The sequence below is a fragment of the Desmodus rotundus genome, chromosome 4 (genome assembly GCF_022682495.2).
Source record: "Desmodus rotundus isolate HL8 chromosome 4, HLdesRot8A.1, whole genome shotgun sequence".
Classification (NCBI taxonomy): domain Eukaryota; kingdom Metazoa; phylum Chordata; class Mammalia; order Chiroptera; family Phyllostomidae; genus Desmodus; species Desmodus rotundus.
Genome location: NC_071390.1, coordinates 165963160 through 165983668, shown reverse-complemented (window position 1 = coordinate 165983668; position 20509 = coordinate 165963160).

Sequence of the window (20509 nt, the reverse complement as noted above, 5' to 3'; positions counted from 1 at the left end):
TCACACTCAGCCAAGAGACAAGCAGGAGCCTGCTTCTGGTGGAAAATAGCCCGACATGGTCTGTGTCTACCAGGATTCCTCTTATGCTGTGTGGCAGAAGCCCCATTCAAACACAAGGAACAAACGTGGGAATTTACTCACGTAACTGGAATGTTCAAAGGGGGCGACTCAGCTGCAGACATACGATCCAGGGTCCAGCTGATATCATTAAGGATCCATCTCTTTCTCTCTGTTCTTCCTCCAGGTTGACTTCATTCTCTGGTCGGCTCTTTCTAGTGCCAATAGAGATGGCTTCTAGCCCCTCCAGACTTTCCTGCTTCACAGCACCTAAAATCTCAGAAGGAACGAGAGTGTCTTTCCTAATAATTCTAGCAAACCTTGGGAAGAGATTTAATTGGCCCATCTCGAGTCATGTGCCCATTTCTGGACCAATCACTGTGGTCAGGAAGATGCAGAACTCTAATTAGCTAGGCCTGAGTCACATGCCTTCACCTGGAGCTTGGATCTTGGATCTTGTAGACTGAGGATGAGAAAGAGATTGTCCCCAGAGGGAAATTAATGTTTTCTTGCAAAGAAAAAGAAAGATGCATATTACAGGAATCACAATAAATATCAATGTCCATTTTACACAACTAATTTCAATTTACTTTTGAAAAAAAATTCTTATTTTAGTCAAGAATTGTTGCTTAGCTATTCATATTTTGGGGGCTTATTTTGTTAATTCTTTGGAACTTGTAATTAAGCTTGTAAAAATTAAAAAAAAACAAAACTAGGCAGGTGAAAATTCATGAAGACAAAGATCTAACATCATTATAATATCAATCAACAACGCAATGACAGGGGAAATAAATCCAACATCGAATTATTTGGAAAAACCAATAAACAAATTGCATGGGCTTTATTAAGGATAAAGAGAACAAAACATGTAAGTTTATAAATAGACGTGGAGACACACCATATATACAGAAGGTGAAAAGTCATACATCAATGGATGCACAACTGAAAACAAAGGAAATGTGTAATTTTTAAACAAAATACAAGATGCTAAAATTAGCCATAAGATAACTAGAAAAATCAAATGAACCTTAGTTATCATAGAGGAGATGGAAAAGTGACTTTAAAACCACCATCGAAACAGGTACTAGAGCCAGATGGTGCTGCAGTTGAGTTGAAGGTTAAAAATGGTGAATTAGTATAAACCAACACCACTGTGGCTGATCGACACATCGTGTGCCCTAAGCTCGCAGGATGTTTTATGTTAATTACAGCTCAATAAAAATAATTTTAAAAATATATATTTAAATGTTAATTGTAGGCCAGAAACATGTAAATATTCTATAATTCAGTATCTTAAAAACTCAACAATCAACTTGGCATGCAAAATATTTTTTAAAATCAGCCAATAGACTCCAGCAATGAATCAAAAGCATAACTTCAGGGTCCAGTGGAGTTTTTCCAATAATCTGGTCATACAAAAGCAATTCCAGGTGATGAACACGTGTGTGAAAAGAGGTTCAAACCCATACGCAATCAGGGAGATACGAAGTAGTCAGCATGAGACGTCAGTGACCAGATGGAAAAATGAGAGCGTGGCAGCCTCCATTGCTAAGGGCGATATGAGGACCTTAGTAAATTTCTGGTTAGAAATAGGTACTAATGAAAATTTGGGGGAAGCAATATGGCAACATTTGTTATGAATAAAAATACATACATTTTTGACTCCAAAATTCCACTCCCAGGAATCTATTCCTTAGGGATAAAACCTAAGGACGTATTTACACAGGAGTGGACTAAATTGCAGACAGTGATAAGCAAACAAAACTGGAAACAGAGGGAATATCATCTATATGAGAATGGTTAAATAAATTATAGTGCCACTTCTCCATAACATCATATGTGACCCTTGAAAAGAATAAGTTGAGGCTCAATTGGGTGAACTAAGGGGGATTCATTCCATTAGATATTGGAAGAAAAAAATCAATACAGAAAAATATAAAAATAATAAAATGATGGTAAACATCTTATTATGTATCTGTATGGATGTGCATGTTCATTGATGTTTATAAGTGGTTATATGAACATAGAGAAAAAACAGTGGAAGGATAATGCTGTAGTCTGTTCCAGCTGCTGTAACATAATACCATAGATGGGGTGTCTTAATCAACAGACATTTATTTCTCACAGTTCTGGAGACTCAAGTCCAAGATCTAGGTGTCAGCAGATTTGGTTCTTGGTGAGGTCCCTCTTCTTGGCTTGTAGATGGCCACCTTCTAACCTCACCTGGCCAAGAGAAGGAGCTCTGATGTCTCTTCTTGTTCCTTTAGGGACACTAATTCCATCTTGGGGACTCTACCCTCATTCCCTCAGATAGCCCTAATCACCTCCCAAAGGTCCCACCTCCTAATACCATCACATTCAGAGTTGGGACTTCACCATGGGAATTCGGGGGACAGAATCATCCAGTCCATAACAGATAAGCACTAACTGTAGAGGTGCTGGGGTATCTAGGATACATAGGGGTGCTATAGCACAACTAAAAGGGAAACAGGGAAAAAGAAGAAAATAAAGCACGAGATTTATCTGTCAAAATTAAGATTTATCTTTTATCAACAGATTCCAGTGTACTTGACAAATAGCTGCTGCATGGAAGATTTCTCCCTGTTTTCAAAAAGGAGAAGTGCAGGCTCACAGAGGACTAGTTCCTGAGCCAGGACCCCACAACAAGGCACTTACTGAACCGTAAATACCACCCTGGCCTCCCAACTTTCCCATGGCTTGAATCGAAACCATTCCCATGTAAATATAACTAAGTCATCAGCATGAAATTGATGAACACAAACATAGACATGAGGAAGGCTTGGCTTAGCAGCCTGAGAATTTGGAACTGGCCCTGTGACTAACGAGAGTCATCCAGTGCCACCACCTTGCTGGCTGGAGTGAAGGTGACTTTCTCTCTGTTTCTGAAGGAAACAGAACAAATGAAAGTGGAGCCCTGCGAATTAGCACCACGGTCTGGCTCCCAGTTGTCTCCAGTGAAGAGCGAAGAGCGCTGCTTGGAGGGATTAACAGGGAGTGGGAGTGGGTGAACAGATGCTACAGATTAGAGAGGAAATCTGTTCCTGGGTGGCTCTTGGCAAACTGGTGGGGGTTCTGGCAGAACAGAGAAGAGAGAGGACATTTGAGGAAGGGTGGAGAGGGAAAGGTCTCTTTCATTTTTGATTTTGCAGTGCCTTCTGAGCAAGAATCTTTACTGCTTGCGTGTCTTGGTAAACTGCAGCTACATTGTGAATAAAGGGAAGGTATGAATTGAAGTAGGAAAGATGGAGTCTTCTGGAATCCAATGGGTTGAAGTGAATTCAAATGGAATTCAATGGGCAGTGTCAATTTCTCATTCCGTCACTTTGTGTCTGAGGGCCGAGGAAATCTAACTCCTAAAAAACAAAACAAACAAGAAACCAAGCACGCAGCTGTGTTTTCTGTGTTACTAAAAAGTTTACAACCTGTGCTCTCTGACAGATTGTGGGCATTCGCCCTGGTGTCTGGAAGCACCCTCTCCTGGTTTTCACCTGGGGCAGCTGGCAGACCTCAGCTAAATTAAAGCCTGTGAGAGAGCTGGGAAGCAACTTTGCTTTCTGAAAAGGGGCTCTGGCTCTGGTGGCCCCTGAGACCAGGCAGCCCTGAGGCCTCGCTTTGTCTGAGCAGCTGCAGAAGGGGCCCGCCTGGGTTTGCGGGGCTTTCCTCCTGTGCCCTTGACCATGGCTGTCCGCTATTGCCAGTGCTCCACTTCACCAGCACTCAAGGCTGTGTGACAAAGGGCACTCTTAAATAAACGGGAAGCTGCAGACACAGTGCATAGGGCAAGATTTATTTTTATTTAGAAGGGTTAAAGAGGAAAAATTTAAATCCAATTTTAATATTTACTCCAAGAGGAGATGGAGCTGAAAGACTGAACCTCAATTCAGGACAAGAAGCTGAAGGTTGCTTTTCTGGGCAGTCCATAGGGAAACCCCTTGGTTGAAGAAAAGAAAGGGGGCTTGAAGGTTTAGGAGATTCAGGAAATCAGCTTATGGTCTAAGATCACGTGGCCCAGCTCCTCGACCCACATGTGTTTGTTTGGACTTGCTCTGAGATTTTGGACAAATTATATGCTTAGATGTTCTATGCCTTCTTTTCGTGTTTTCATCTGTTACACATGGAGGGGAAAGCATTCATCTCATAGAATTCTTTTTTTTAAAGATGTTATTTATTTATTTATTTTTAGAGAGGGGAAGGGAGGGAGGAAGAGAGGGAAACATCAATGTGTGGTTGCCTCTCGAGCGTCCCCTCCTAGGCATCTGGTTCACAACCCAGGCATGTGCCCAGACTGGGAATCAAACCAGTGACCCTTTGGTTGGCAGGTGGGAGCTCAATCCAGAGCCACACCAGCCAGGGCAGAATTCTTATGAGATTAAAAAACAAGGAATGTCAAGTGCACATAGGAAGTGCTTAATAAAAGTAAGCTATTACTACTTAAGTCTACCGTAGGTCTATTGTAAGTACAGGCCCTCTTGTATTTAGACTCAATGATTGTGAGAGCCAGGAATCTACAGTTTGAGCACGGTCTCTGAGGTTTTCTACTGGGCAACAAGGCTTGGAAATCAGACACAAATGACTCCACACACAAGTGGCCCAACCCCTACAGTGGACACAGGCAGGATTCTCAACGCGGGGTCCTCATTCAGGTGCAATCCCATGGCTTCAAAGACGAATGGGTCTCTAACAAACATACAGTATTAAACTTAGTACCTGCTCACCCGCCACTCCTGCCCATCACCATCTTGCCCGTATCCCTGTGGCCTCATCATTCACCAAGGGCCTCAGGCTGCAAGTGAATGATTTTCCTTCCCTCTTCCCTTCACATCCATCAGCAGGGCCTGACAGCAGCCTTTCCTCCCAGCTTCACCCTTACCTGATCAAACTCCCAGCTTCCTCTGCTGGACTCAAGGCCTTGGCATGGCCCTGCCCTCTGCCTGGAACACTTGTCCTTCCCCCCTCCACCCCCAGCCTTCCTGTAGCTGCTGCTGTCTCCTCATCCACGTCTCTACATGCGTGCCAACTCCTCAGAGAGATGTGCCCTGACTTCCACGGCCAAGGGAACTTGCTCTGTGACCTTTGGCAGGTTACTCAGCTTTTCTGGAATTCAGTTCTTTCATCTGTAAAATGAGGATAATAGTACCTGCCTCTTAGGTTCACTATGAGGATTACATGGGTTTAAATGCACATTAAATTTTTTAAATTTTATGTTTTACAATTTTATTGAGATACTGACAAATTATATAAAAGGTGTACAACAGATACATTTGATATATGTATATGTTGCAAAATGGTCACCACGATAAGTTTAGTTAACATTCATCACCTCATATAGTTAAAATATTTTTTTCTTATGATGAGAACTTTTAAGATGTACTCACTTAGCAATTTTCAAATACACAGTATTGTACACTGTAGTCATTGTGGTGTGCATTACACCCTGGAACTAATGTATCTTATGACTGGAAGTTTATATGTTTTGACCTCTTTCTCCCCACCCCCAACCACCCCCACCCCTCACCTCTTCCAAGGTGCTTGGCAACTACCAAGCCGTTCTCTGTATCTAGTTCTTTTTTTTTTTTTTAAGTGAAATCATTCAATATGTTACTTTTTCTGACCTATTATATTATTTCAAGTTCTATTCATGTTTTCACCAAGGAAAGAATTTTCTTCTCTTTTATGGCTGAGTAATATTCCTTTGTATATATACCATGTTTTTGTTGTCCATTCATCCATTGATGGAAAATGTGCATTGTTTAAAACAGTGCCAGGCACTTAGTAGGCGCTCAATCAATGTAAAGTGTTAGCTCATATTTATCTCATGGAGTTACAATAATTTATGGTGCTCACATGCCTACCTCATCTCTGTACCCAGGCCAACTGGCAGGGTATCTGGCATAAAGAAGACACCTGTGCGGGGTTGAACGGTATTCCCCCCAAATTCGTGTCTGCACGGAACCTCAGAATGTGACCTTATTTGGAGTTCGAGTCCTTGCAGGTGCAGTTAGTGAAGGTGAGGCCATAGCAGATCAGGGCCGGTCCGATGACCGGTGTGCTCGTAAAAGACCATGTGAACACACACGGAGACTCAGAGGGAAGACACGGATGACAGAGGCAGAGATTGGACTGATGTGACTATGAGCCAAAGGACATCAAAGATTGCTGGCAAATGCCAGAAGCTAGGGAGACACAAGGAAGGATCGTCCCCCAGGGTCTTCAGAGAGCTTGTGGCCCTGCTGACACCTTGATTTTGGACCTCTGTCTCTCCCAACTGTGAGACAACAAATGTCCATTGTTTCAGGCCACCCAGTTTGTGGTACTTTGTTCTGGCAGCCCTAGGAAGCTAATGCAACACCCAACAACTGACGAGTGGGTGAGAGAGGGAGTAAATATTCAGACACCACCTTCCCCCTGTACTCTGACCCTCGTGAGAAGGCAAAGGCTTCCCTTCTCCTTTTCCCTGGAACATTACAGGGCACTGTTAGGGGTGTTGGCAGACAGGGTTCCCTCAGGAGACACAGTGGAGATCCACAGTCCTTCTTACTCTCTCCTAACAACCCTGCCTCAGCCAAGGTCAGCCCAACACAAACAGAGCTGCAATCTGCATCAAAACGATGGCCTCTCTCCAGCAAGGAGGAAGGTCTTCCACAACAAAAGTCATTTAAACCCGTCCATTCGTTCCACAATACTGACCGAGGACCCACATGGGCCAGGTGCTGGGCCCAGCTCTGAGCTTCCACAACCACTGCTCTGCCTCTCTTGGGAAACCTCTCACTTCCTCTCTCCAATCTGGGCTATTTATATATATGGAGCTGCCTCGTTTTCCCAAGGGGGTCATTTGGCACAGATAAAAATGGCTCAGAAACCACAGACCAAAATACGTTTTTGACAAGAACCGCCTACCCTTCCATGTGCCACTCGCTTGGAGAGTTCATGCTTTTCCATCCACAGGGGGACATCATCAGTGTGCCCCGGACACAAGAGCATCTAATCCCCGTGGGTTTCTCCTCTGGGTCCCAGGATTCCTGGCCTTTTCAGGTCAACCCCTCCTGTCTGTGGGACAGGTCATAGAGGGAAGACAGAAGTAGTCACAGCTGGTCTCACTGCTTGCTCTGCACCAGGCACCACAGGTTCATTTCATGTTCATTCCACCCGAGGGGGAAGGACTGTTATGAAGCCTACTTTGGTGAGGGGAAACTGAGGCACAGGGAGGTTACACAGTGAATGAGGAGTAAGTGACCAGCTGGAATGTGGCAATGGGGATCTGGCTCCAGGGCCCGGGCTCTCAGCCAGTGCTAACAGTGCTGCTGATGGACAAGCGCCATATCCTGTCGTCACTGACGACTGAGCATGCGGAGCTCGTTAGTTGTGTTTCTAAAAATAACTAGTATCAATTTTCTTAGCAATAACCCACTAGAAGCCTCTACTGAAGCATAGAAGAATATGGACTTTGGAGTCAGCAAGATATTGACTCCATTCCCGCTAGATGTGAAACCTTGTGCAGGTTACTCAGTTGCTCCGGGCCCTGGTTTCTCCATCTGTAAGGTGGTGGTAGTTACACATTGTCTGGTACACAGCAGGCTTTCAACAAGTGTAGTTCTGTTGGTCTCCATCGGCCTAAGTTGATTTTGGGTGAAATTCCAGAGGAAGGACACTAATAACAGAAAAGGGCACTAATCCCATTCTTGAGGGCTCCCTCCTCAAGATGGAATCACTTCCCAAGGCGGCACCTCTGGATGCAATCACATGGGGAGTTAGGATTTCAGCACGTGAGTTTGGGGACGGGCACGAAACCATTGTCTATAGCGCCACACTAGCTCACCTCTCATTTAAGTCTGATCGCTATGAAAGTAAGAAATTTGAAGCTAAATGGGACCTTCAGAAATTGAAAGCGTTGGTTACTGACTCTTAAATGACAAAGATGTCTGGTAACACTTAGAATACACTCACTGCTGAGCTCCAGAGACATTCTTTTCTGGAAAGATCTAGTATACTGGAGCAAATGATGGACTTTGGAAAAAAAGATGAGATATGGATTCCTGGCTCATTACGGAATGGATATTAACACCTGCTCACCCAGCAGACCCCGTTATTTTGAAGCAAAAGCGGTACAGGGTCAATGATAAGCAATCATAATTGTAAGGAGCTCATGAACAGAAGGCATTGTTGGAAAGAGCTGTGATCGCCATGAAATGATGAGTGTGCCGGCAGCCTCGCTTCTAAGCTGAGCACTGCAGGCTGAGAGCTACCCTTCAGGTCTCAAGTGTCGAGACCACTGATGCCTGCTCTTAGCACCTGCCTTCCCCTGTGGCTGCTCGCCTCTGTCACTCATCCCTTCTTCTAACTCTCTTCACTCGCCCCTTGAGTGGGCCATCTCTTTCCTGCCCTGACTCCACAACCCGGCATGTTTTTCCAAATTGTTCTATCGGAATAACCAGATGTAGCAGATGTTCATGCCTCACCCCATCCCCTCTCACTCGCTGGTCCTTGTTCACGCACTTGCATATTTTCTCTGGCTGAAGGCTCCCATGGCCCTCACCAGGGGCAGACCGCAGTGCTGGGGAGTTCAAGCCCCTGGGATCAGCCCTAGAGCAAAAACCGAGAGGAACTGGCCGTACTACCCAGCCTCCTCCCCCTTGCGTGGAATGACTCCGAAGTTTGTTCGACAGTCTTCCAGATGCCTGAGCAAGATGCTCACAGAGATAACCTGCTATCAGAGCTCCTGCGGGTCGCTGCCTTCCCTTTCCCAACGCACTTCCCCATTCCCCTAACAGTCCCTGGGATCTCCTCCTAATTAGCTCTCTTTCATTCCACTCTTGATCTCAGAATCTGCTTCTGTGGGAACTCCACGGAAGACAGCAGGTAATCTTATCTTGACTTGGGGTATCACTGACTGTCTCACCTACACAGGTCAGTTCCAGCCACCAGAGCTAAACAAATTCCATCACAGGGTTGATAAGACCAAGATTGGGCTGCCGATCACTATCCAGATTCACCTTTCCCCAATACTGTCTCCTCCATACCCTCCTGCTTGATGTCCACACACCAGTTTTACTCAACTATTTACAGTTCTTGGAATGTACTCCAATCCTCAAGCCTCTGGCCCCATGCCATGCTGCTCTCTTTGCTAGAAACATCCTTCCCCACTATTCATTTGTTCACTTCCCACTTGACCTTGAGATTTCAGCCTTCCCTGACCACCCCACACCAGCACACACACCAGCCGGATGACGCAGCCCTCTGACATTCTCCCAGGCCACTCTCTTCTGATATTGCCCATTTTCTCTGCTAGATCAAGTAAGCTTCACGGCACAAGAAACCTACCTTATTTATCTTAAGCCTAGCACCATACATACAGAGACTAGGTTTTGAATAAATGCTTGATGACTTAATGAAGAAAATGTAGCAAATAAACAAAGCTTTTAACGGGGGAGAGGGAATGAGACAATTCCTCTCATGTAAGGAGAAATATGGCGAGAATCACGAGGAGAGGCTAAACCACCCTGTGGGCTGCCCGAGTGGAGAGAAGGCAGCGACTCCTTCCTGGTAAAGAGGTGAGCTTTGGCTTTGAAAGTCGGGAAGGACCGTGGGAACTGGACAAGCAGAAATGAAGAGGATGAGGAGCCAGGGCTGGAAACATTCCAGAGAGATCCCCGAGGCCGAATATTTCTGAGTGAGGAGCCATCCCAGCCAGCTGAGTGCAGGGCACCCAGGAGAGTGTTGGGGGCAGCAAGGAAGGCGTGGGCAGGGGTGTTTCCTCTGACCACATAGACCCATCCCAAGGCATGTGACTTCGCTCATTGTTTAATTTACTGGCCCTCCCCCTGCATTGCCATCTTTCCTTCCTTCCTCAGCTTCCTCTGTTAGTGGGTGAGGCTTCCTGTTAAGTCGTTCTGAGAACTGTGGTTTCAGAGCCTTAGAGACCAGGAGTGCCTGCCAGCAAAACCACCACCAAAGGTCCTCACTGAATTCTAAGAAACCATTCCTCACTCTGCTCACCTGGGCGTTCCTGAGAGCACCAACCCCCAGGGGGAAGCACTTCACCTCCAGGGGCCATGTCCTTGACCTAGCTTCTAATGCCACACAGGAAAAGGAGCCTGTCCCTCTGCTTTTGGTCAGCAAGGTCAATCTGTAACCACCCGGATGCTTGCTGTTTAGAGTTGAATCCTGCTGTGAATTGCCATGCTCTTTTATTTTTTAATTAATACTTTAAAAAACTTGTATGTGGCAATTTTCTATTTTTCTAGCATCCATAGAAATACATACAAATAACTAGATAGTAAAATAAAGACTATACAACGACAATCAGCATTCATAAGAATGACAACAAAATGCCTTCTGAAAAGTGAACTGCTGGTCAGTAATTGCTTATCCTCAATTCCAAAATTCATGTGGGAGCAAAAAACGACCTGAACTAATGAGAAGTAATTTATCTTTATTTATTTCACGTTGAGTGAATATTCAAACCCTTGGCTGCCCTTGAGCCGGCTGTATATAAACTCCATAGTTTATATATACTATTATCTTTCTAGAATTCAAAACATTCTGAATTACAGAACTCATCTTGCCCAAAGGGCTTCAAATAAGGGACTATGGACCTGAGTCTATATAAATTATGTTCAGTTTTATTTTAGCGTTAGGTTTGTTTTAGGGCATTACCACTCTGTACAGTTGGAATGTGGTCTGTTATTCTCGTTCTATTGCCTGTGCCCTCCCCACCCCCTCCTGCTCTGTACTTCACTGCCCTGCTCTCTGCCAGGAGGCCGCTCACATGTTTGGCCTCGTTCTGGCTGAGCCCCCTAATGGCCAGTGGCAGGGACTGGCCGGAGAACGGAGGGCCCAGGGAGAGGGAGGTTGGGCACTTCTTCCATACTTCAGCATCTATCACTGGCACTCCCTGCCTCCCTCCCCATGTCCGCACCTGCTGGGCAGCCCGGTGAGCTGGGGACCATACACCCTCCCCTTCCTCCTTTACCTCTTGGGGAAGTAACTTTTCCCCACGACTGCAGCGGGTGAGTGCACCCACCCTCGTGCTGGCTCTCCGCACCCTGCCCCTGCCTCGTAAGCAGCCCCTTTGTTAGAGGGCCTCCACTGGAACCGTCGGAGCGAGCACACCGGCCAGCACGTTGACCAATCAGAGGATCTGCATGTAGTGCTCTGTAAAACGCACTGGTCCCAAATCAGGAGGCCCGCGTTTGAGGATTGGTGAACTTGGGGCGAGGCACTTCGCTTTTGGGATCCTCGGATATTCTCTTTGTAAAGTGGGGGTGACGATGCCTATTTCAGAGCATGCCGGGATAATGAAAACGAATCAGTGAAAATGTCTAGGAAACACGAAAGAAATGTGAAAGAATTTAAAATCTCTTAGGAAACTAGAATATTCAGTTGTTCCTAATCTTCTCACCCTTCAACTCCTCTTGATAAACGAGTGTTTGCTTTGTGTCTTGGTCCGTGAGGACTGCTATACCAACAGTATCATAGACCAGGTGCCATGGACAACAAACAGTCCTCACGGTTCTGCAGGCGGGGAGCTCTGTGATCGCATCTCGCCTGGATCGCGTTTCTGGCGAGAACCTGCTTCCTGGTCTGCAGGGGGCCGCCTTCTCCTTGTGCCCTCACCGGGCAGAGAGCAGAGACAGATCGCAGTCTCCTCCTCGTGTTAGAAAGGCTTTGCTCTCATCTGGAGAGCCCCACTCCCGTGACCTCATCTGACCTCGAGCACCTCCTCATGGCCTGCTGCCTGCTGCCATCCCACTGGGGTCTAGGGTTTCAACATAGGAATTTGAGGGGGACACAAACATTCCGTCCCTAACGGTGTTCAAAGCAAAGCATAGTGTGCCCTGTGCTCACACCAGAGTTGACTCCTAAAAGGAAGGCCCACAGTCTCCCCTCTCTCCTTCCTGAATGTCCACTTTTGTTCTTTTGTGGCCTGAGCTTAATGTCTCTCGTCCACCCTCAGTGAGTAACTGGGGCAGTAGCTTCTGTGCTTTGGTCTCATACTAATCAATCTACTTTTTTTGTCGTTGTTTTCCATCTTCTGCTATTCTGTCATCACTTGGAGCTTCATTTTTATGTTCTTCCAAATCTTCAAACTTCATTCCAGTGTTTGGTTGCTTTATTTGTTTTAAAGTCATGTGCTTCCCTAGAATGAAAAGTAATCATTTTTAATAAAAACCTTATCACTCACTGAAATGCCTTCCACCTCCTCATACAAACACCATCTCAAACATGGATCTTATCAATGAGAAAGTGTTGCTTTGGCTTTAGAAACACTTAGATTGATTTTTTTTGATGGCTAAAATTTACCAGAAATATATTTAACTCTCTATGTTACTTTAATCCTATAGACACGGCCTAAAACTCTGATCTCTTCCTGGAGCTGGCCATCCCAGCACTGCATGGGTGTTCCCCATTAGAGGGAACAGTCAACAAGATTAAGTTACTTTGAGTTCTTAATTGATTTTCCAGAACTTCCTCTTCCTATCGCAAAACATAGCCTTCTTAACAACACATTCAATTTAGCCTAATCCTGCCCAGAGCTTTGGTGAGTAAGATACATTCTGGGAATAAAAGTGATTTCACATACAAATGACCAGTTGATACTTTCACCCTCCCAATAACCCTTGTTATTTATCTTTGTCAAAGCTAGTGCCAAAACAGCGTCTGATTTCAGGCTACACACGTTGGGAGTTGTTCGAGTTCTTCTGATGCCTGGAGTTTTGCTGGCCACACATTGCTAGAAGTAAAGAGGACATTCCCAACAGGGCTTGGAGATACTTAGACGTGCAAAGATTTTGGTCCGGCTAGTTATGGTGATTGTATGTCATTGCTATTACGGTGTAAGTTTCCTTCTTTTTAATATCTATGCAGGGGTGTCAAACTCATTTTCACCAGGGGTCACATCAGCCGCGTGGTTGCCTTCAAAGGGCGGAATGTAATTTCTAGGACTGTGTAAATGTAACTACTCCTTAACAGTTAAACAAGAGCTCGGCGCTGCCGCCGGGTAGAAACAAGGTGCCATGCTGGATAAAGCAAGGCGGAGGGCTGGATTCGGCCCACCTGTGATCTACAGTTATATTTTATAAAGAGTGAAGGCAATCTCTTGTAAGACATGGCATGGCACCTCTGTGGTGTGTGGGGGGTATCTAACGGGGAAGCCCCCCCCCCGGGACTAGGCTCTAGGGCTGGAGCACTGACTGGCTGTAGCCCTTGGGGCCTGCGGAGCAAATGAACAGGCCATTGCTCCCTGTGTGTCACCCATGGACACAGAACTCCAGTTCATTCCAGCAGGGCTCTCCTCACAGGCCTTTTATCAGGGGTCAGCAAGCTTTTCCTGTGAGGCCCAGGTAGTCAATACGTTAGGCTCCATGGGCCATGGTCTCTTTCGCAATGTCTCAGTGATGACTCTGTAGTTTGAAAGCAGTCACAAACAACAGGTAAACAGCCAGGCATGCTTTGTAAATAAAACTTTATTTACAAAAACAGGTGTTGTGCTAGATTTGACCCAGGTGCTTGTAGCTTGCTACCCACTGCCTTACTTTATTACCAAGCAATTGCTACATTGTACTACAATTATTTCTAACTTGTCTTTATCCTCCATAAACCCGTGTACCTCTAACGAAGATTCTCCACTGTTAAACATTTTCAGAAATAAAGTCCAATCATTGTGCTACTGGACAGGGCCGGGCCTAGAGCAGGTTTGCCTCAGGCCAGCCTGTAGTGTGTGGGCTCCTGAGTTCATGCAGGGAAGATTTCAGTACACAGGTCCAGGTAGTTTTGAGAGTATGTTTATTAAAGCGGAGCACAGTGAAAGAAAGGAAGGACTTGGGGTAGAAGAAGCAACAGGAGAGATTCCAGGCAGTGCTCTGCTCTGGCTCCCTAGAAGGGTTATAGGAAAGGAGGGGCTGTTGTTGGCTCACTGGGAAGTCTGAGAAAAAGGGGGCCTTGGAGGCAGGATTGGGGTAAGTCTGGGACGAGCTGCTGTTGCCCACTGTTCCCCTGGTTGCAAGTCTTATGGGGCCCCTTAGAGCTTAGGAGGAAGTGAAAAGTTCATGCCCCACAGAAGGTCATGCTTGGGCATGCCCTAGAACGAGCCTGCACTGGGTTTTATATTTTTCTTCTGAAGATGAGAATCTTAGGGGAGAGTTTCAGTAGAATATATCCATCTGCCTTCCAGACGCTTTTAACCTATGCTGATGCACCAGAATGAGCTATAGGGGAGTTTGGGATCGTTCTTTGGTCTACTTTACTGTTTCACTTTTATCTTGGGTCTGTCTGGCTCTAACTAGGTCTTTGTTATACTCGTACATTTGTTCCCCTGATTTCATCCACCCTTGGGTTTAGCTGGCACAAAAGGCACCAACTGGTTCTCTGTTCTCTGTCTCCCTGACCAGGGAGATTGAAGCTGTGTGTTCTCTGGTCGGGGAGGAGAGGAATAAACCATTTTCTCTTAAGTGTCCTTGGTTTGGGAAGATAAGGTCATATGACTCACTGCCTGGCTGTAAGTTGTTCAAATTATCTGGCCCTGTTTAATTTTCTTGCCTCAATTTCCCCATTCCACTGGCCCTGGAAATTTCCTAGCGTCTTACTATCCTGACTCAACTGGCAGCCCTCATAAAAATAATCGATTCAGATAAGAGTCACCAATGGCTACTAATGTGGGAGAGTCAAATGAGAAGCAAGACATTTACATAGTCTCCACATATCTCCCCACAATAGGCCTACTAATTGCAAAGGGGAAAAGAGTGAATTTACAGATTTCAGTGGGAGAAACCTGGCAAAAACCCCCTTAGCCATGTGATCACAGGTAATATACCTGCTTGTGGGATGAAGCAACACCAGGTGCCTCAGTTCCGTGACTCCTGCCAAAATCAAATAACCTGAATTCAATCGTGTAAAAACATCAAATGAACCCATATTGAGGGACATTATACATCATACTTGGTCTATACTCTTCACAAATATCAGTGTCACAGAAGACCAAGACTGAGGAGCCGGTCCAGATTAAAGAACAGAAAGAAACATGGCAAGTGAACGCAACGTGTGACCTGGGATTTTCTTCTTACAAAGGGCATTACTGGGAAGATTGACACAGCCTGAAAAAAGGTCTGAGGATTTTGTATCAAAGGCCATTTCCAGGTTTTAAATCATACAGTGGTTATGTCCTTGTTTTCAGTGCATACACATTCAAGTATTTACAGGTAAATGGGCATCACAGCTGCAACGAGGGTGACCAGTCATCCTGGTTTGCCTGGGCCTGAAGTGCTTCCCAAACGCAGACATTTTCACGTGAAAATCAGGAAAGTCCCAGGCAAACTGGGAGGAGTCCCTCACCCACGCTGCAACTGACTCTATGAAGTTCGGGACAGAATGTGTGTGTGTGTGTGTGTGTGAATGTGTGTGTGAAACAAATGTGATAAATGTTAATATTTGGAGGATACATATGATGAATCTTTGTACTATTCTTGCCACTTTTCTTTGTCTGAAATTACAGCAAAATGAAAAGTTGGAAGGAAAGAAATCCAACCCAGTTTGAAGAAACGGACCCCAAAGCAGGTCCAGTGCGTCCCGCGTCCAGCTCAGAGGAGAACCACACTGACCTGAGTCTCGGGGTGTGGGGCGTGGCTCAGAGAGCACCCCTGGACTCCGAGCCGCAGCCCCTGCGGCCTCCCAGCTGGGAGAGCCTGGAAGCCGTCCCAAACAGCACATTTTCCGGTCCCAGCGTGTGAGACTGGCAGTCAGTTATTTCATCACTGATCTGATGTCGGGCACAATGTCGCGCACTTTCCTTTGGGGAAGCTCTGTCAATTCTCACAGCCATCTTAGGAAGACTGTTAATAACTTTGTTTACAAATGAAAGGAGGAAGTGAATCATAAAGAGTTAAATACTTGACCATGATCACACAGCTACGAAGTGGCCACAGAGAGTCCAAAACAATGGTGTCCATCCCGACTATGGAATAGGGAGAGATTGTTTGGAAATATGAGATGTTGCTGTGTCTACTACAGACATGGAAGGTTATCAGTGATATTTTGTTGAGTCATATTAGCCCAGCTTCAACGTAGCAAACCTTCAGTTTGCATTGTATGAATTGCTTTGTGCAGAGGAGCCTGTGTAATCTGTGTGTGTGTAAAACTATATGTACACGTACACAGTTTGTGTTAATGGAAAGGTCAAGGACAATGGGCCTGTCAAACTTAATAGGCCTCTCAAACTTAAGAGTTCATAAGAGAAACCTGGTGAACTTGTTCAAATGCGTATTAATACAACACTCTGCTCCCACTAGAGAAGTAGTTCGGGAGGGGACCCATGAGTTTGCATTTCCAACGAGCACTTAGAATCTGGAAACCATAGATCAGGCTACTTCCAAAGGTATCACGTAGAGAGTAGGAGTTTTTACTTTTCACTTTTTAGATATTTTGTATCCTATGAATATTTTAAAACAGGTGTGTACCATTTTTATACCATTAAAGTTTATTTCTAACCCCTGCCCTGACACGAGACCGCTCACTGCAAACCCATAGCTGCTCGTCAGCTCCTGGACTCCACCTGCCCGCAGCTGCAGCCACGGCTGCAGCCAAGGAGACCTGGGCCCCTAGGGAAGCTGAACATTGTAAGACCATCCTGCAAAAGTGCGTCCTTCCTGATGTCAGGCTCAAGATAAAGCCCAGGGCTTATCTGGTGTGTAGAAAAATCATCTGAGCTTCTGGAAACATTGTCTGTGGCATCTCCAAGGAAATGGATGCCCAGGAGACCAACACTCAACAAAGCAGGTTGTGACCTCTCAGGGAAGCTTCAGGGAGGAGCGACAAAAGCAATCCCTAGCGACTGCTTCCTCAAACAAGACTGTGTTGGAGAGCAGCTTGCCCTCACCTTAGGAGTCTGTTCCCTGTCCCAGGACAGTGGCCCACAGGGGTTCTGGATACCAGACCCGGTGCGTGGAGATCAAGGTGGCCAGGATGGAATCTTTGCAGCTGGGAACACTGACAGGTGTGCTGATGCTTCTGGGGCCCTGGAACACCCATTCTTGCTCTGGCTAGCTTCTGTTTCCTCTGAGCAGCACCAGGGGAGTAGTGGGAAGAGGAGGGAAACACCACACAGAAAAAAAGTAAGAATTTAAAATCGAAATGGATCCAGCACCTGTCTTATCACTCCTCATCACGTCCATCACACACGCACTGGTCCAGCTGCCGTGTCTCTCACCTACAGGACGGCCACAGCCAGAGACATGGCTGTCGCAACAGCAAAACCTGTGATTGCCCTGCTGCTTCTCTTGTTGCGCTCAGCCTGTGCTCAATACTGCCACCATAGTCATCACATGCTAACCAGATGATTTCACAGTGTTGCCTCCAGTGGCTTCCTATCTAACTCAGAATAAAGTTCAAATTACTCACCATGGCTCCTGAGGCCCTACCCAGTCTGATTCTCAGTCACGCCTCTGACCTTATTGAATACTAACCGTAGCCTTGATTACTCCTCTATACCAGCACTGGCTACTTGCTCTCCCTCAAACTATCCAAACATGCCATGCCTCTGGGCATCTGTACTTGCCCTTCCCTCAGCTCGGAATGCTTTTCCCTCAGACACATGTCTGGCTTTCTTCCTCGCCAGTTTTAGTTATTTGCTTATATAATCCCTTCTCGATGAGACCTTGTCCTGCCACGATATCTAAAACCGCAACTTTCAATCCACTCTCTCTGCTTTACTTTTCTCCTTAGCGCTTACTACCACCTGACTTATTAGACACTTAACCTATTGGGGGCACTGTTTGGTCCCACTAGACTGAAAGCTCCAACCATGCAGGGTTTGTTTTTTGTTTTTTCATGGCTGTGTTCTCAGTGCCCAGAACATCTCCTGGAAATAGAGTAGCACATAGATGTCTGTTGAGCGGGTACTACGAGAACAGGAATCACTGTGGTCAGCTTTCTGCAGGCCCTAAGCCCTGTGCTGCATTCGGTGTAGGGATGCGTGGGCCCTAATGTGAGGCATGGGAAGAGAGGACCTTTGGACCTCAAGCATGATGTGAATAAACACTTAGCAGTTTCCAGACTGTTTTTAAATTTATTGGGGTGACACTGGTTAACAAAATTATACAGGTTTTAGGTTCCTGTGTAATTTTGGAAATTATACAATTCCATAACACATCATCTGTACACTGTATTGTGTGTTCGCCACCCCAAGTCAAGTCTCCTTCCATCACCATTTATCCCCCTTTACCCTCCTGCTTCTCCCCTTTCCCCCTTCCCCCCAGCAATCACCACAGTGCTGTCCATGTCTGTAAGTTTTTTCTTTTTGATCAATCCCTCCACTCACCCATCCCCCACCTCTAGACTGTTTGAAAGGACTGTGGGTCCTAGCCACCCTTTCTCTTGCAGGTCCCACCTTACGTCTTAGCCATATATTTAAATGTACCAGTCTTGCACTTTAACCCTAATCCTGGCTGAAAAAAGGACTATTATACTTTTGCTTTTGGAATCATTTGGCAATGGGTGACGCGGTTAGTTTGCACTTGGCTCTGACTTCCAGCAGTCATCATGCGCACTAGGGAGTTTTCTTGAAGTGAAATCCAAACTAACCATAAAATAATTTTCAAATGTTATGAAATTTTTATGAATAATCAGTTTGACAGTTAATGAAATTTGGGGTAATTCTGTGCTTTGTGGGCCTGCATGGGAGCCTCCTTCACTGAGGCCCTGCAGTGCTCCCAGTGTCTGTGAGAGCTGGTAACTGTTTCTTTGGAGACATGGCCATGTATCTGGACTCTTGGAGTCTCATAGGACCCAGGTCTCAGACCTGGAAGCTCCAATGGATGACATAGTCGGGGCAAGAATCAGAGGCTTGAAAAAAGAGGTCTTTTACTGCCCACTCACGTGGGTCCTTGAATAGTGGTTGATGCTCTGTGAGCAGGAGGGGAGCTGGAAAGCTGTGGCAGCGCTCACCGTGGTTGTGCTGGAAGTCTCTGTCCCACTGTGCTGTCTCTCTGTCCCACCATGCTGTCAGGCACAAGCCAGCTGGGGACCCATTTTTTACATGTGGCAGTCCACTGGTGGCCAGGTGGACCACTTCTGTCCATGACCGCCTCTCCCCACTTCCATCATCTCTTGCGCTCTGGTGGAAAAAACAGTCTCACTGACATTTTATGACAAGTTTACAGAATTCTGTTGACTCATGTGAGACAAGATGGGTGGTTTTTCTGCAGCAGTTGCCACATGGGAAAGCAGATCACTTAGTCACATCGTCTTCCAAGCCCTGCTGTTGTCTGTGCAGAGCGTTTGAAGTCATGTCACCTTCAAAGCCGTTGCTTGTTTGCAATGGCATTCGCTTTGATGATTTTTTTTTTTTCCCTCTTAAGCTGTCCGCTGCTGAGGCTTTCTTGTCTCTGTCTCCGGCAGAGGCATGTTCATTTATCACAGGAGAGGTTAGCTCTGAAAGGAGTCAGCAAACTTCCTTCTGGAGAGAAAAAGAAAGCATCTCATTCCTAGCCTGTGCCACCCCCTGCAAACCCTTCAAAACCCAAAGCTAGTGACAGTCCTAGTGGACAGATGTCATCCTAAGCAGAAACAGGCATGGCTCATTTTGTTTGTTTTTCTTGCTAAGCCTGCACGACTTTGAACCCACTCTGTAAATAAGACACAGGAGCTCAAAACTCTCTCCACTTCCTGCTTTCCTCCCAGTGTGCTGACATTTCAAAGCCCCATATGTTCCCTAAACAGAGTCTCATGAAAATATGTATTTAAAAAACAACAACAACTGTTTTCAGGTTATTGCAGCCCAAGAGAAGAGAGGCTGGCAGCAGCCGAGCAGGACAGTTTACAGAATGCTGTGGTTGTCTCCACCCCTCTGATAACAGCAGGCAGCTCGAAAGGTTCCCAGTGGAGATGCGGCTGAAGACCTGCCATCAATGTATGGTTCCTCCATGGAAGTGATCAGCAACATTCTGCAACTAAGCCACATGCGGGATGTACTTTTCATTCCCTATTCAAAAATAAACGAGTAACTAGAGTTTAAAGCATGGCAGCCTCCTACTAAAGAGTTGTGATGGACCTTTGCTAATTACCTGTCCAGTGTGGATTCTTGCTTCCCCACTTTGCTTCTCCTTGGGAATACCCACCTCTTCCATTTGCCCTGGTGGTCTAGATGTGGTTGACTCTCCCCCTCAGCTCCCAAAAATGGACTATAAAGGGCTCAGGCCGAACAACGCATCCCAGTCCTCAGGCCACATAGATTGGTCGGGGATGAGCACATGATCCAATTTGGGCCAATGATTCATAATGATAAACAGCTACATTAAGAAAAAAGAAAGAGCTCAAATAAGCAACCTAACTTTACACTTCAAGGAACTAGAAAAAGAAGAACAAACTAAGCCCAAAGTTTATAGAAGGAAGAAACAAACTAACAAGGACTAGCATAGAGATTATAAATGAAATAGACTAAAAA